Source organism: Alligator mississippiensis, chromosome 1 (assembly GCF_030867095.1).
Source record: "Alligator mississippiensis isolate rAllMis1 chromosome 1, rAllMis1, whole genome shotgun sequence".
NCBI classification, from domain to species: domain Eukaryota; kingdom Metazoa; phylum Chordata; order Crocodylia; family Alligatoridae; genus Alligator; species Alligator mississippiensis.
This window is the reverse complement of record NC_081824.1, coordinates 75,925,154-75,940,167: the sequence shown is the minus strand read 5'-3', so window position 1 is coordinate 75,940,167 and position 15,014 is coordinate 75,925,154. Positions and strand designations below refer to the sequence as shown.

Here is a 15,014-nt window from a genome sequence, read left to right as displayed (position 1 = left end):
CTTTGAAGCAGTTGAACTGAGGGTATAAAAATCTGTAAAAAAGCAGCAGTGGGGGCGCTTCAAGAAGAAAAATTGGGTTGCTGACACCATCCCCTGTTGTTCTTGGGACGCTGGAAGAACAGATCGTCTCCCTTCAAGGATTGTGCTATGAACTTTACCTGTCAGCTTTGCAACCCGAGTACCTTGGACTGGTGAGATTCCAGCGCTCTCTCTCTCTCTTTTCTCTCTAGGCATACATTTCTGAACCTGAACTGTATTAGTTAAGCTTGAGCTAAGTTTCCCCAAATACTTAGTGAAACCAGGGTAATACTGTAATGGTTTGTGTTTGTTTTTCCTTTGCATTTCTATTACTTTTAGTACCATTATATATATTTCATACACTTAGCAATAAATTACTTTTATAGTCAAACTGGTAGTAACTGGGTACATTTTTCCTTCTCTACTTCTCCTTCCTCATGTGCTCTGTAGCAGCGCATCTTTTACCTAAGCTAAAGATCCCTGTGAAGCCCAAAAATACTGTGAGGTCTGCTCATCAAGAGGCCAAAGATTGGGACGTGCTGAGTTTGAAATACATAAGGGGATCAGCTTCTACACGCTGATTGACCCAGTTTGACTCAAGCGTGCCCTAATGAACCGAATGCTGGCCCATGAGGGTGTCAGCTGGACACCCAGCCAGATTCAGAGGTATTCTGTTCACCTGTGCACTTGTGTCTGACTGCATTTTACTGTTGCTCTGATGAACTGATTCTTGGCATATGAGGGTGTCAGTCTGTCCATGCTGATCAACCCGGCCGGGTCAGGCATGTCATGTTAATCTGTGTGTGTTTGTGTGTAGGACTGATTTGGGGACTGGAGAAACCCAGCCCCATTGAAACTGAGTCCTGCAAGATAGCTCCATTGGGGGTGAGGACTTGCAGAAGGGAGATATACAGCTCTGTATAGAAACACAAGTAACGCAAGCAGAGCATTGATAGAATTACCAAGACCCTAGAAATGTATCCCTAATAAATGAGCATGCCCCAAAGTAATGGGCAAATCTGGTAACAGTAGGTGCTGCAAGCAGCTGAAGTGAGTCCTCCCCAAGCCCATCTGTTTCTTTCTTTATGCAGAGGGTGGAGGGCAGTGGAGATCAGCTATGGGCATGCTGTGGGGAAGGGTGAGAAAATGGTGGGGAAGGAGGACAGTTACAGCCCTACTTTCACCTGCCCTGTGACCAGGGAACATGAGAGGTGGGGAGAACTGCTTGGGAGGGATTGTGAGGGGAAGCGGGGGGGGGGGGGGGGGGTTGCTGACACCATCCTGGGGGCTTATAAGGGACTGGGTGAGCGTCACAGGCATCAAGGGGCTCTCAAGGTGGGGCTGTGGGCTAGAGGGTTGTAGAGTGAGGAGGGGCTGGGGCATTATGGTAAGAGACACAAGGGGTTTTGGGCTGAGGAATGTGGTGGGGGTCTGTGGGGGTCAAATGGGATGCGAGAGGGGTTGGAAGCAAAAGGGATTGTGGTGAGGGAGTACCAGCAAATGGGAGGGACTGTAGTGAGGCTTGGGAGCTCAAAGGAAAAGGGAAAAGCTCAGTGGGGTGCAAGGGGGTGGTGAGGGGTCAGGAAGTCTGAGGCATGATGGGGACAGGTCAGTACAGGATGCAGTTCATTCATGGGGACGTTAGGAGACAAGGTAGGACTCAGTGCAGTGTGATGGAGATGGTGGGGGTCTGATAGGGTTTGGGGCATAATGAGGTGAGGCTAAGCATGAGGGATATGTGGGATAACGGGGGCAGAATGGAGCCAGGGGGCATCTGAGGTGGCAGGGGAAGTGCACAAACGGGAGTGAGGGGCACTTTAGAGCCATGGTGCAGTGTCTTGGGGACCCACATGTTGGGGTGCTGGGAGAAGCTCTGTCTGTAGCTGAGCCGGGGGGTAACAGCTGTACCCTCCTGGCACCAGATATCTGCCCACCCTAGAGCTGTCAGTCAACCCCTCCACCCACCCAAACTCAGTTATATATGCTTTTGCTTGGATCTGAAACTGAATCATATAGCCCTACCCCCTAGAATATTAGTAACGCTTTTAATGTCTTTTTAATTGGATAAAATATGTGTTGTGTTATGTGGTGATGCACCACACCACCTGCATCCTTCTTTTTCAAAATCCTAGAGCCACCCACTTACTGGCTAGGCTGAATTTGGCCCTACATGTAAATATTGTATATGTCATGGGAAACAAACATTAGAAATACAAATCCACAATTTCATTTCAAGGGGAAAAATCCTAAAAGATCAATTGGGTTTCCAGAAGCAACTGAACACAGCAATTCTTAAGTAACCAAAATAAGGTTGTGGGCTTTTTCTCATCCAGCAGCATTATAGGTTGGAAGCTATACATGGTGCACCTATTTGAGAAAGGAGCATATTTCCAGACACTTCTATCAGAAATATACAGGTATGTCTAGATAGAAACAGCTCCCAGTTGTCCAGACTTTTCAGAAGCATAAATGTCTGAAGTATTTGCAGTCAGGAAGAAAAGTATTTTGATCTATTTGTTTGAAGATACAATAATCTTGTTAAGAATACACATATACCAGACAACTTGTATTTAGCACCAGGTGCATACAGAATCCCATCAAAATAAAACAGAACCACATTGATCATGGCTATGGTCCAAGATGTGCTAGGAAAAAACCCTGAGTTTAACAGAACAACTTGTTAAGTGAAAAGAACAGGTTTTCCCCATGACTTTCCAGCATGATACTAAGGATTAACCTACTCAGCCAGCGAAACATCAAATTAGTATTATGTTAGCAGCACAGACTCTTGTCTGAGCTCAGTCTTTCCCAGGGCCCAAAATACCATTTTAACTGGTGTCTGAAAGCTGTGTTCTGCAGATTAACATTTTTCACAGGTGACATATGCCACACAACTGAAAGGAAAGCGATAAACAAAAGCCAACACATGTTGACAGAGAAACAAACCGTGAATATATTATACTAGATTATGTACACAGACCCTGGAGCTGCGAGATGCCAAGAATCTTAGTCTTTTAGTAGTCTTCCATATAACAGAGCTCCTTGGAGAAGAGGGGAGGATGGTATTGGTGTTTCAAATTTTGGTCAGTTGACATGGGTATTTTTTCTGTTGGATTAATGTTTCTTTTTTATATTATACAGTTCAGTGTGATGTTGCGGGAGTTGGGTGAGAGATTCATATCCGCTTGTTTGACTAAGGTAATGAAAGTATTCAGTACTGTCTTTTAGGAGACAAGTCCCTGTAATGGTCCCACCTGCCCCAGGCTGCATCCTCACAATGCACTTGGAACCCCTGGTAAATCACTGTTGAAGATTTTGTCCAGATGAATCCTTAATTCCTTTGCAGAGGAACAGATCCAGGACCAAAGTGTAACCCTGTTGCTATTCTACTGGTATGACAACTCTCTCTGGTGCTTATTTGCATGCTACCATTGGTATGCAAGGTTGGATTATGGGGACTGCATCTCTTATCTGCATATCCTCCATTGGTATGCATGGGCAAGGGAGTGAAAAAATCTTTTGTGCTTGTTTTGACTGTGATAACATGTTTTAACTGCTTTTAACATTTTGAATGTGAGTGGCCAGGGAAATCTGGCTCTGCCTTCTAAAACTGTAACATTCCTAATGGAGACTGATGCTGTATGGTTTCATCTATATGAGACACTTTACTGTGGAGCTGACTAATTAGCTCCGCTGTAAAGCATCACCATCTACATGTGTAATGCTATTAGGCTGCAGTAAATTAATTAACTCTGCTATAGGATAGTACTGACTGACACAAGTACTATTCTACAGTGGAATAGTTACATGCCACAAAACGCACATGTAGATACTGACATGGCTGGCTGGGGCACAAAGGTGCTACAATGCAGGGGCTGCCTGCTGGCTAGCCCCGCACTGACGCACCCACATGTCCCAACCAGCCCCTCCACAGTATGTTGAGCTGGGTCAGAACAGCCCAAGGCTGGCAGGCTGACCCCACTGCCACTGTGACTGCCAGCTGGGGCTACTCTGGCGCAGCTCAACATGCTGCAGTCCTGGGCACATGTGCAAATGCTGTGCCTGGGAGCAATAAACTCCAGTGCAAACTGCACTGGAGTCTATTGCTACATGCTAATGACATGTGTAGATATACCCTATAAGAAAGTTGAGTAAATGTAGCTGAGGGATCAGTGCTCACTGTGACTTCTGTGGAAGTCTAAATTGAAGGCACCCAAAGGGAAGGAGAAGAGGTTCCAGACAGGAGCATCTTGCTGCAGGGGAGATCCCATGATCAACACAGTGGTTTTCCCAGGGAGAGGTTTGTCCCTTGTGCTCTGGGCAGGTTGACTCCTGTGATTTCCCCAAGGCAGTTCTGCCAGGGTGAGACCTATCCATTGCATTCTGGGTAGGCTGATCCCTGTGAGCATGCCTGAATGTGGGGATCCTGACTGCACAACTATGTGACAATGGAGGACTGCTTACATACTTCCCCCATGGCTTGTTCTTTAGCCTTGTGGCTAGGAGACTAGGGAGCATCCAAACCCCAAGGCCCTCAGCTTGCATGTACAATGCCTGCCATTGATTTAGGGAGTATCCGAAGCCAAAGACTGATGGGTCTGGGAGGGAGGACACTTGCCTGATGATAGAGTCACACACGTAGACTTGAATAATTGAGCTCTACTTAGTCAAAATTTGGAATCTGACTATTGGGCTTTTCCCAATAGAATTCAAAACTGGTTTGACCCTTAAAACAAGATTTAAAAAAAATCAAACTATAAAGGGCTAAATGCTAGTGATGTACAGGCTCCTTTAATGGGTTCAATCTGAGCCTGTTACCCACTTGTTCCTAAAAGGCTGAAATCCTTAGGGTACTAGCAGGTAAAGCCTGTACTTGCCAGTTCCCAAAGAGCTGAGGTTGCATTTAAAAGAGCCTGGCAGTGGCGAGGAGCAATGATGAGCAGCACCCCTGAGGACATGCACCCCCCAGCAGCAGCGAGGAACACTGCCCCAGCAGTGGTGAGTCAAGGGAAACCTTGTACTAAGAGCTACACTAGCTCTATTGACTATACTGTTCACCCTGTGTGGGACTAAGTGAGACCTCTAAACATATTGACTGTGCTGAACTGCTAATAGTGGGTTAAAATCATAGGAAATTTAGGTTGGAAGGGACCTCAGGAGGTCATCTAGTCCAACCCCCTGCTCAAAGCAGGGCCATCTCCAACTACATCATTCTAGCCAGGGCTTCGTCAAGTCAGGCCTTAAAAACCTCTAAGGATGGAGAGTCCATAATCACTCTAAGTAACCTATTCCAGTGCTTCACCACCCTCCTAGTGAGAAAGTTTTTCCTAATATCCAATGTAAACTTCCCTTGCTGCAACTTGAGACCATTGCTCCTTGTTCTGTCATCTGTCACCATAGAGAACAGCTTAGCTCCATCCCCGTTGGAACCACCTTCAGGTAGTTAAAGGCTGCTATCAAATCCCACATCAGTTTTCTCTTCTGCAGACTAAATAAGCTCATATCCCTCAGCCTCTCCTCATAAGTCATGTGCTCCAGCTCCTAACCATTTTCATTGCTCTCTGCTGGACTCTCTCCAATTTGTCCACATCCTTTCTATATTAGGGGGGAGGGTGCAAAACTGGACACAGTACTCCAGATGTGGCCTCACCATTGCAAAACAGAGGGTAATAGTTACTTCCCTCCATCTGCTGGCAATGCTGCTACTAATGCAGTTGAGATGAGCTTCTAATTATTAAGTAGTTCTTAAACCTGTTTTGTCATCCCATCTCAGTTTCCCCATTAATAAACCCTGTTATAGTTTGATATTGCTTCTGAGTGGGGAAGCTTGTTCACATTGGAACATGCAGGCAGAAATTATTTTTCCAGGTTTCTGGGTGAGAGCACAAGCCAAAATAATTCATTTATGTAAAACACCTAAGGTGAACTCAACCCTTGTTGTTGCCATATGGTGTCTGGCAGAAAGGTTACGGAAGAAACTTTCAAATACAGGTATCCCTCGCAAACCATGGGGGTTAGGTTCCTAAAAGTTCCCATGGTTGGCAAAACCGTGTTTGGCAAAACTGGCAGGGCTGGAGGAGCAGGGGCTATGGGTGGGGGGTGAGGGGCACCAGCAAAGCTGTGGGGGCTATGGGGGGGAGTGAGAGGCATGAGTAGGGCCAGGGGGGCTATAGGGGGTATTTTCAGACTGCCCCCCCCACCCCCTTCTCTGAAGCATAGATACTCAAAACCGTGGTTGTCAAAACCGTGGTTAGTGAGGAAAACCTGTAATGTAAGAGCTGCTACTTGGAGCCAAAACCTTCCACTGAGGGTCAAGCCATACCCTATTTTTACAGGGCAGCATGATCCAACAGAGGGCTGGGAACCAAGTAGCCCTAAGCCTTAATCCTGACTTTGCTAGAGACTTGTTCTGAGAACTTGGACAAGCTACTTAACCTCTGCCTCACCTCCTGCTTCTCTTGTTTCTTGTGGGAATCAATTGTTAAACCTTTGTACATGGCTTTGATGAAGCATGCATCACTTCACATATACTTAAGTGCCAATCTGGTGGTTTTCCAGTCAATCAATTACTATGTGTTCCTGGTCCTAATTAGGTGTGTAAATATGGATTTAGGCACCCATGTTCAGAAATCTGGGTTGTAATATGTAAATAACACCAAGATTGTGACAAACTCAAATCAAAGTAAGGGAATTCAGCCTACCTAGGTTTAAATGTTCTTAAGTGCCTAAGTGATTGCTAAAAATAGGGTTTAGGTTCCTAAATCTCAGGCTCCTTTTTTTACCCACTTGCTGGTCTGCCACAGCAATACATAGCATGCTCATGCAGAGCAGTGTCTTTTGAAAAAGTACAGAAGCAGAGCTGGAGTCAAATTTGTCTAATTTCATTTTATATAGTGAACCCCAAACTTGTGCCTAACTTGTTAAATGGTTAACAGAGGTTTCCAGATACTGAGAATATGTCTATAATACTATTGAGTCAAATGTTAGAAATTCTAGCTTCAGTCACATGAACTGTCCTGCCTCTTCTATTCACCTTGTGCTACTTTTCAAACACACCACTAAAAAGGATCCTACTTTCCTTGCCAAGTGAAAAGCTGAGACCTTCTAGGAATCTACAGACCACTTGTCTCACTTCCTGGTTTTGTATATATTTATGGACGGTAAGAAGAGGAAGTGAAGTACAGAAAGTCCTGAAGCAAGGAACTGTGGGACTGCTGCTGACAGACTACTTGTACCAACATGCAGGTAGTTTCTAAACAAAATGTAAAGAAAGGTGGATGTGGGAAGTTTGACATCATACATAGAAGTTTAGCAGAGCTTCCATGTTTCAAGTGGCCTGAATGTAAGAATCAGTGGGAATGGGCTCAAGGATGATGTTAAGGTCAAGCCTAATTATTGGTCTAGGCATGGGTTTCCATTGAGTCTGGGCCACGTTCCCATGACTGGATTGTGTTAAGTATGGTTTAAACAGAGACTATGGTTTTTTTATCCCATTACCTTGAGCAGGGGTTGGACTAGATGACCTCCTGAGGTCCCTTACAACCCTAATTTTCTATCATTTTGCGATTTCTACCTGGATTCGTTTTTGAGATTCCTTTGTTCCTATGGGATTACTACTTCCATGTTTACCTTTCACAGCACTGCGCTTCTCCCCTTTCCTCCCACTCTAGCTCTTCTGCTTTTGTATTTAAATTTCCATACTCTGTTTTGTACATGTCCTTTCAAAGCATCTGATGAAGTGAGCATCAGCTCACAAAAGCTTGTACTATATATAGTTTATTTGATTAGTTTATAAAGGTACAAATGTACCCTGCCTTCTCCATGTTTCTATTGACTTAGGTCTGATTCACCTAACCTTGGAAAAACATTTTAGGCAAACTTCCCTCCCCCCACCATGTACTTAGAAAGGGATTTAAGGTTTCAAGTGGGAACCTTAGGGTTTTGTTACATGTTGCTCTTTGACCTGCTCAAATGTTGATTGGTGTTATTGCTGACTTGAACTTGGAGCAGTTACACCTTAAGGCTGAAAACCTCCTCTGACTGTCCCCCATTTGCACAGCTGAGATTTGCCACTAGAAGGCTGGCGAGCAGAGCCCTGTTTAGGAGCTACAGCTGTGAGTTGCCACTACAGGGCTGGTGAGCCAGGACAGGCTTCTAGCCCTGTTCGGGGGGGGGGGGGGTTGAGATTTGGGGGTGCAGGGGGAAACATGGAGCTGGCAGGTGAAGAGTTAATGGGATGTAGGTGGGCAATGAAATAGGAGGTGGAAGGGAAATGGGGTGGGGGAAGCATGGTGAACTGAAGAAAGTAATCCACTTTACAAGTAAAAAGAAAATAATGTTCAAAGAAATAAAGAAGTAAACCAAAGAAGGTCTCATGTTTTAATAAATTGGGATTGGAGTATGGGGGATGCTGGTCATGCTTCCTGGGGTGGCTGGGAGGTGGGAGCAGTGAAGGAAAATGCTTTTGGGGGAGCTACTGCCCCTGCCCTGGAAAGGGAGCCTCAGCTCATGGGGACCTGATCTGGCCTCCTACCTTGCTTCCCCTTCACATCTCTAGATCCTAGACTTTTCTGTGTCCTACAGCCTGGCTAGTTGGCATGTGCTCCACAGACTGTTTGCATGGGGTTGTACCCCTGGGGATGGAAAGGTCACCCCTGGAAGTGGGAGGGGGAGTTGGCTTGATGCCAGCATGGCCTCCTGGGAAGTAGAGTTCAGGTGATGGAAAGTTTGTTCACACAGAACAGGAGGGCAGGTGAGGGTACACTGAATCCTGGGATGCTGGAGAACTGCAGCTTGGGTGGCTCATCTGTGGAGAGTGGCCACAGCTTAATGGCATGAGCTGGGCAGGACAGGTCTGCAGTGGCATAACTATAAGCCACCTAAAGTGTGCTTAAAACTAGTTTCAGATGCTAATGTTTGGACAATCCAGGGGTTAAGAGCTCCAAGTTCCACCTAAAATTACTGTGTAACAAGGCCCTTAGAGATTCCAACCAATGGCCTTAATTTTAGACCCTATCTGCTGTAGACATCTGCCCCACAGCACATCAGCCATCAGCACAGCTGCCCTGGGTTTCTCCATCCCTCCTCTTGAAGCTTGCAACTGCACTGCCAAGAAGAGAAGTTTGGGGGGGGGAGAGACAGAAAAAGTGCAACTCAATGAAATGGACACTGCCCCAAAAGGGAAAGAGTCCCAGCATCTACTGCAATGACATTTCATAACCTGCATTCATAGAAAAATAAGGCTGGAAGAGGCTTCAGAGGGCCATCTAGTTCCCTTCCACCTCAGCCTGAGGCAGGATCTTCCCTGGCTAAACCATGCCAGACAAATGTTTGTCTAACCCAGTGATTCTCAACCAAGGTGCCTTGAGATATTTTCAAGGGTGCTGTGGGGTGCCACACAATGTTAGCACTATAAGGCATGCAAACAAGATAAACCCAGAGATTTCAAATATAAATCCATAGTTGTTGTATTTCTGAGTTATTTGCAATAGAAAAACTGTTCTATTATTTTCTGTAGCCGAAGAAGAATGAAAACTAAAAACTGCCACTTTCAGAGGGTACCTCGAGTCTGTCCAGAAATCCCTTGAGTCTGGCAAGCTTGAGGACCACTGCTTCCTGTAGAGTGGAAAAATCATGACAAATTGTTTGATAACCTCCACTGATGAAAACAGCAGTTTTGCCTACTTATACCACAGTCTAGTGCAAGTGCAGCTCTATGGATGGCTGTCACTAATGGTTATAATCCAGCCAAATCCCCAATATAAACACAACCTTTATTGCTTGTTGAGTTTCAAGTTTCTTGAAATCTAAACTTGAAAGGAATCCCAATGGGTGAAAACCTACAGAGATGAAAACCAAACAGAGGCTGACAATGCACAAGCCCTCAGTAAACAAACTGCTGAGCAGCTTGCCAATGGGGTCATCGTGGTATAACTGAGATCAGACCTTGGGCTCATCTGTATTGCAAAACCCTGGGAAATGAGACTGAGTTAAGCTTGTTTTGATGATGTTGGTGTTATCTGGCCTGAGTTATTGGAGTGTGCTCTTCATATGTTAATAGTTGGGTACACTGTTAAACAGAATCTGATTATGTTTTGTTTGCTAGAGGCAACAAATCATTCTCATAGTCTTATTTTCATAAAAAAATTATTCTATGTTAAGATTTCATTAAGATGTTAATTGTTCTCTCAATTATATGCACATAAATAATAAACAGGAATATCTACCCATTATTAGAAAATAATTTCAACACATGCTGAGCCATATGCTTTAATTTGATTTAAATTGTAGTGGAAGTTTGGTATATATGGTTGAAATTAACAGCAGTACTTTTGTTTAGAAAATGTTTCTTTATTTCCTTCTGTAAAGAAACCTGATGAAGAATGCCTTGAATTTGAAAGCTTATATAACTTGACTCCAAACATGCAGTTGGTCCAATAAGAGATAGCTCCCAAAAATTATTTCCTTCTATAAGAAATATCTTGCTTAAAACCATGTTGAGAAAATAAACAATATCTGATTAGAATAACTAAAAATAATAGGGTTTTAGTAATGCAACATAATGTGTAGGTTAAATTAGACTGGCATTCTTGGAAGTCACAATAATAAACACAATTATGAGATAGGAATAAACTTCTATCATTTTACATGAAGCCAGCTCCTAGTGGCAATCAAAGCTGTGATGTCTGTTGAACCACAAGCTAACTATTTCAGGATTAAAACCTTGATCTTGCAATGAGTGATTTGTGAAAAGAACCATGCTCTCACAGTCCCACCAAAGTGACAATGGGGCTGCCTGCTCATGCAGAATGTGGGTACAATTGGGGATGGACTCTTCTTGTATATTGTTCATTGATGGTCCTCAGAGATAGAAGTCAGTAGGACCGGATGAAATAGGGATGTATGCTTGGTCCCTCAGTGTGAAAGGGTGAGAGAAAGCAAACAAAAGCCCTGAGGTACCTTACATGCTGAGCAAGGTGGGGCAGAAGAAGAAAGACAGTGGGCAGCAACAGATAGGGAGAGTGAAAATAAACAACACTTACAGCATGGAGGGCCGGCAGGGCTGCAGCTGGAGACCGGAAGGGAAGAGAAACACTCACCACACTTCTGGAGCAGCATCTCATTCTGGTCTGGAGGTGGGAGGCTTCCCAGAGGTAATTCCAGTCTTGCAGAGGGGCAGAGAGGGGTCAAATCCCTGCAAGCCACAGAGAGAGGAGTGGCTGAGTGTCCCGGAAGGAAGGTAAGGGTTGCGAAACTTGCCAGAGGAACCCTCGGGGAGTGACCCTGAGAAGGAGGCAGGGGGAGGCCTGTGCACACATGGCTTTTGATAATCTCTGGAGTGGAGTGACAGCTGAGGATCTGGGGAAGAGGACAGAAGAACTGCTGCCTCAGGTTAGAGCCTTGCGGTGCATGGGAGAGATCCCATTAGGACTGTGATCGGACTAATTGATTTCTTTCTGGTGTGAATGGGACATGAGAGCCTAATCCCAGGTGAAGGAGACATGGACTGAGCCTGGCAAGGAGACAGAGAGCAGTTGGGGGGCGGGGGAGGGGGGTTGGAGGGGGATTGTTCCTTTTTTTGGATATTTGAGCACAGGTCAAGGCCAGCCCTGGAAGGGTGCACCTAACCAAAGCCAATGGTCACCCTGGCGGCAGAGGGCGGAACAATAGACTAACAGGCAGTATTAAGACCTGGCTGCAGAGGACTTTGAGTACCATCTGGAGAGGCTAGGGTGGGGTAAAGGGGAGGTTTGGAGCCCCACAGAAGAAAACAGAGATTGAGACTGGGTGGGATCACCTTGGGCATTGTCTCCTAGGAATATAATTTCATCAAAGTCATGGCAGGCAAGAAACACAAGATCAACTTCCTGGCAGACAAGGTGATCTGAAGCTGAGGTCCACCCTGTCACCGCCTGTAGGAAAATTAACTCAGGGCAGTGGTAGCAAGCCCTACAACACCTACAGTCGTCACACTCAGTTACACTCAATTTTAATTAAAGGGGTGACATGGACAGATTAATTGATCAAAGCTATTCCAGCTTTAAAGACAAAATGTATTAAAGACATGAAAAACACAGGGGGGTTCTTACGTAGAGCTTCCACACAATGCGACAGCTCAGCTGGCCAGGCATTGTCAAATCACTGAGACTTCCACCCACAACAGCAAAGTGTCTTCTAAGGTTTCCATCTTCTCAACTATTGAGCTTTCCTAAGGTTAAGCTGCTTCAATAGCTATTTATGTCATTCAGTATTATTTTTTCCTTTCTACATGATTAACATGCCTTCACATAGGATGGTGTTACCAGCTCCAACCAATCTCTCCTTTACAGCAATTATTCTCCACCAATCACTCTCTTTCAGCAACTATCCCATCGCTCACTCCCTTCACAGCAACAAACATCTTGTTACTGTTACCCACATTCTTTCACTTTTCTAAGTGTTAAATAGGTTAGTTATGTAGGTCAACTAGCTAGGTCACTTCCCTCTCCCACCCGCCCCCAAGCTGCTACCTGCTTGCCCCATGTCTAGCTAATGGTACTGGTTATGTTAAGGCAGAATTTTGCCAACTCAGAACCAGAAAAATACCAAATTATATTCTAAAAAGTAAACATCTACAACATTTATTAATTTGATTTAAAAGAATATTTTTGTCCTGATTTACATGTGTTTGTATAGTGTACATATTGCAAAATAGCTTAAAATGAAGCTTAATCTTGTATATTGTGAGGGGGGGGCATGGGGGATGGATATAGGTTTGTGGGGGGCTGTGGATGTGTGGGTATGTGGGATGTGGGGGAGGGTGTGGGTGGTGTGGGTGTGGGGTGAGGGAGCATGTGGGTGTGTGTATGGTGTGGCATGTGGGTGTGTATGGGGTTTTGTGGGGTGCTGTGTGGGAGGGTGGGTGGCTGGGGTGCATGAGGGGGTGTGGGTGTGAGGGCATGCAAACATGGCAGTGTGAGGTGGGGTGTGCGTGTGGAACTCACCCTATGGACACACACACTCTGTCCTTCCCTCCCTGCACACACACACACACACACACACCCCTCCCTCTCCTGGCCCCAGGGTACTGGCATGGGCCCCATGCTCCCACGGTCTGGCAATGCAGCCAGGAGCCATGTGGTACTGGAGCAGTGCAGCAACAGGAAAGCAGGGAAATGGCTGGGGGTGGGGCGGGGCTGGGCTGATGGGACTTGCTGCCAGCTCTCCCTGGGTCCTACTGCCCCTGGCTCCTGTCATCTTTGGCAGGCAGTCAGAAGCAGATAAATAGTACTTTTCTAAAGTTTTAGGGGCCCTGTGGGCTGAATAGAATGGCCTGGTGGGCTGCATCTGGCCTGTGGGCCATATTTTGCCTGCCCCTGTGTTAAGGCCTCAACATGGCTTTGGTTTTGTCAAGCCCTTAAAATGGATGTTGAGTTCTACACCTCCTCCTCTGTAATAGCAGTGGCTGGAAACTTCACAGAGGGACCCCTAAGCAATATCACAGCAAAGGATTTGCATGGAAGCCTACTGATCTAACAGAGTAATAGCATGGATCACAGGAGCCTGAACTGTGGTCTCTGTAAAAGGCCCATTTCTGCTACTGACTGAAACAGGCAGAAGGACCAAAGATACACTTGCTGGAGGTCTGATGATGCTGGGAAGCCCTGATTTTTAGTGATCTTCGGCAGGTAGAAAGAGTAGTGGATCCAAGGCCATGCAGCGGTATGGATGCACCCCCTTTCTGCTACAGCCCCCACTGGTCCAGGCTGATCTGAGCACACAGAGATCCTCAGAGCTGCTTCTACCCACTCCAGCCTCATGTTGTGGCTGTGCAGGGTGCCAGGCTTGGCTGGGGACCACTGCAACAGCACACAGTTTCCTCCTTCCAGCGCTTGATCCCTGCCTCCTGCATCCTCTAGTGCTCCCTGCTGGCCAGCAGCAGATGCTGGAAGGAGCAACCTGTGCACTGCGGCCACCATCTGCAGCTCAAACAAGCACAGAGGCAGCCGCTCCTTCCCCACTTCTGCCCTGTGCTACAGGAAGCAGCTATGCTGAGAGCTCATTCAGCCAGGAACAGTAGCAATGTACAGTTTCCACCTTCCAGAGCCTGCTCCCAGCCAGCAGGGGAGTGGGGAGTGGGCAGGGAACAGGGACTGGAAAGAGGAAACTGCATGCTACCACCACTGTCCCTAGCCAATCTCAGTTCCCCATATAGCCATTCCCCATAGCCCCTGGCTGGAGTAGGGCAAAAGCAATTCTGCTCCCCTGCCCCTGCCTTCAGGTCAGCCAGGGACAGTGGCAATGGTGGCAGCAGGAACAGAGGACACGCCCCTCTCCTTGATATGCCTGCTCCTTGCCCAGCTCCACAGTGTCTTCTGCCAACCTGGGGACTCCAGCCATGCTTCATTTTCATGCCTCCATGATCTGAGGGGCAGTATGCTGCACCCCCCTTTAGGAAAACTTGGACCTGCCCATGGGTAGAGATAAAGAAACAGTATTAAAAAAAAGGCAGCTCTTTCAGATGGAAGTGGAAGATATACTAGAAAATATGTCCACTATATCTTCATTTCTCAACTTCCAAACAGGTATTAGAAGTTCAGCATATGTGTAGGAATTCAGATATGTCATCAAACAGAAACGTGAATGGTGAACAAGAAAAAATGTAAATGTAGAGTATAAGTAATCAGAAAACATAAGTGAGAGCCTGAACTGCAAGCAATCTCCTTTGCAAGAGACTGCACAATAGGAAAACCTGAAAGTCAAAGCCAGAGGGACTTGGAAATAAGAAAAAGGAAATTAAATTTAGAAAAACCCTATTTGGATAGTGTTAACTTTGAGACAGCAAACAGAAAGGACCAGGAAATTCAAACCTCAGTCCAATTACCTCCTTATTTCCTGGTCCTTGTGAAGAATAAAGAACTCAATCAGATTCAATAATTGAAGTTTAAGTAACAAGTTAACTTTACATATCTTGATATGTTTCTGTATTTGCATTTATTTAAACATAGTTGTTGATA

The 15,014-nt window shown here is 45.7% G+C and overlaps 1 long non-coding RNA gene across 1 annotated transcript in view; it reads right to left on the bottom strand.

Moving 5' to 3' along the window:
- The window catches only part of LOC109285549 (uncharacterized), a 53,693-nt gene extending 42,455 nt beyond the window's left edge, over positions 1-11,238 (bottom strand). The window contains exon 1 of the long non-coding RNA XR_002093327.2: positions 11,061-11,238. This is a non-coding gene — a long non-coding RNA (uncharacterized LOC109285549). The remainder of the gene's footprint in view (positions 1-11,060) is intronic.
- Between the last annotated feature and the right edge of the window lie 3,776 nt (positions 11,239-15,014).